General features: G+C 35.4%; 1 pseudogene; it reads right to left on the reverse strand.

Moving 5' to 3' along the window:
• Positions 1 to 1,957: 1,957 nt before the first annotated feature.
• Positions 1,958 to 2,730, reverse strand: LOC101562064 (annotated as a pseudogene).
• Positions 2,731 to 3,082: the final 352 nt, after the last annotated feature.

The following is a 3,082-nucleotide window of genomic DNA, read 5'->3' on the forward strand; positions in this document are numbered from 1 at the left end:
CACTGACAAAGGTTCTACAATCTGAGGTACAGGATCTCAGGATAAATCCTGAGGGGATTTCACTGACCTTATCAAAAGCTACAACTCTTGTTGCATAGGTCCTGCTTTACCTTGGTCTAAACCATCCAGAAGAAAAGTATAAAACGAAATATAAGAAATAAAGCCATGCTGTTATGTTGAAATGTGGGGGACTCAGGTCAACAATTTCTGACATTGTCAGTTAAGTGGAAGACCCAATACTATTAAGGGCTACTGGACTCTTTTAGAATATTTTGCTGAGTTTACACAGCTATAATATTCAAATAACGGAACTTAACAAAAATGGGGATACAGATGAATGTCCATTTTGTATCTGTGTATTCAGGGTGGTTAGGATAGATATATAGTTACATTCTGTTAATGAATAGAATGATTTGTACTAATGGTGTTTATAAATAGGATATCAAGTTCGCATCTTGTATAGCAATTAACCACTAAGAAGAATGTATGCAATATGTTAATTATTGAAACTGTCCTACCGATTTGATTTGCAACTGTCTCATTGCTATTTGTTTATCAATATAATCATGGCAAAAAAATTTCAGAGCATGAATGATACATGAATACAGTACTTGAAAATATGCTTTAACACATGTTAATTTTGTTTATAATTAGGACAAATACCTTTAAGATAGTAAAAGATAAATCAAAAACTTTATGCAAATATTAAAAGTGTCTTGGGTCAAATTATTTCTTAGTACAAGTAATATACCATACCATGTCCATCAATTTCTCAAATTCACAAAAGCCTTAAAAAATTACAGTTCATGTTTGTTAAACAATGCATTTATGTGGTAGAAAAAGACATAAGCAAACTTGCAGGAACAAAATCTCAAACTAGTCCGATTTCTAAGAGATTTGCAAATTAAGCAGTTACCAATGTTGCCTGGAAAGCATCCTTACTTTTGATCTCAGATTCACTTTAGTTGAGTGCTATACAATTTGCTGCTTTAAAGGACTTCAGCTTACTTGTTTAGTAATATTTTTAGAATGTTACTTCTATGGACAGACATGTTTCACACAACAGTTTTTAATAAAGAAATCACTGGATAGTTCTAATGGTAATTTACAATCAACTGATTAATGGATTATCAATGTATTCAATAATTCAGAGGACATAAAACCAACAAATGAATAATGTAGTGGTACTGTGTAATCCCATCCATTAGTAATACCAAGCTAAAAATCTGACAGTCCACTTGATTGGATTATGTTCCAATGTGTGCTACAGAACAAGAAAAAGTAGGTATACCATGTCAAGCTTTTCTGTTTCTTTTTTTCAAAGAGCAGCTCAATGATTTCAGGGGTTGGTTAATACAATACAGATAATATAGGGGGAAAGTACAAAATAGCACTTTAATACCAGTGCCAGTAATTATGCTCATGGTAATCACTAAGTGTGTTATTTTTATTATTTGCTTTTCTTAGAACATGAATCAAAGCCATTAACTTGAACTTGAGGTATATACACAATACATACACAGCCTTAAGCAAAATACTTTTTGTAGGTAACATTACATTTCAAAATATTGGAAACAGTATGTGCTGATTTGTATTTTGACTTAATGGAACAAGAGAACAACATTCAACTTGGGATGGTTATACTGACAATAAATCTCTTTAAAGTTCAAAATGTCTTCCACTCCCTTTATACTTACCACAGTCTCTAAAATGTCCTGAGAGGATTTATTAAAAGAAAAATATCAATCACAGCTTTAATATATACTTTGGAAGGAACTAATAAGAAAACAAATTGGAAGATGAAACTTCATCCTTGTTTCCAAATAAGTGGTCTTAATTTTTTCTTTAGAAAAAAATTTGTCAGTTTATTATAAATATATCTAAACCATTGATTTTTGCAGCTTTCAGGTAAAGTCCAGCACTCTATTTATATAAGTCCATGAGAAGACAGCAGAGATCATCTAGTCTTCAGCCATGACATCATCCACTCAAGTCCTTGGCATAATCCTTCTCCAGTAAGAGCACAGCATGCCTGGGTATGCCACTGGTGATCTTTAATAGAAGTAAGCTTCAAGAACTGGGAGATTTCTGCTACAGTCGTGCATTCTTTAACATCTTACTTATTAGCAAAAATCAGCAGTCCTACTTTTCTTAGGTCCTCATGAGCCAGCATTTTGTAGAGTTCTTCTCTAGTTACAGAAATCCTCTCTCCATCTGTACTGTCCACAACAAATATTACAAACTCTGTATTAGTATAGTAAGTGTTCCAGGATGATTGAAGAGATTCTTGGCCATCGATATCCCACATAAGGAAACATGTATAATTAATCACTATCTCTTCTACATTACTTCCTATTGTAGGGGATGTATGTACAATTTCATTCATAGAAAAATGGTAAAGGATGGTAGTTTTCCCTGCATTATCCAACCCAACAATGATAACTTTGTGTTCCTGGTGATTGAACAATCTCCATATCCTGGTGAAGAGAATTCCAATTCTTGGGTAGCAAAGCCATTCCAGCCACCCAGACTGCCAGGCCTTCCATGTCTCAGGCTAACCAGGAGAAAGACACGCCAGAGCCTCTGCCTCTGCTGCTACCGCTCCCGCGCCGGACACTTTCCCGCTTCCAGGGAACCTGAGGGAGACCAAAGCCCAGGCCACCATGCCACTCGCAAGGCCCCACCGCAGCCACCGCGGCACTCACCTGGCTCGCGGATATCACTGCCGCGTTGTCTTCCAAGTTGTTTTTAAGGGATCTTTTCTTACCTTTTCACTAGCTGCTGCAGCGTCTTCAAGATCTGAAACTCTGTCTTCATTTTCACTCAAATGGTTTTTGCAAGCTTGTGAATGAGATTTTAAATTCCTCCATATCTCTTTGATTCTGCTTCATGTGATCCGATTCTTTCCTGTATTGCTAATTCAAGGAATCCATCATTTCTCTAATCTCCTCTATTTTTCATCAATATCTTCTTTAGAAGCAGTTATTAATTCTTTTACTTCAGTGTTTTTTTCAGATTGAATTTCCTCCCTATGTTTCTGTAGTTGATTCTTTACTTCAGGTGCTATGAGTTCTGAGAATTC

Source organism: Octodon degus, unplaced genomic scaffold (genome assembly GCF_000260255.1).
Source record: "Octodon degus isolate 3935 unplaced genomic scaffold, OctDeg1.0 scaffold00434, whole genome shotgun sequence".
In the NCBI taxonomy this organism is placed as follows: domain Eukaryota; kingdom Metazoa; phylum Chordata; class Mammalia; order Rodentia; family Octodontidae; genus Octodon; species Octodon degus.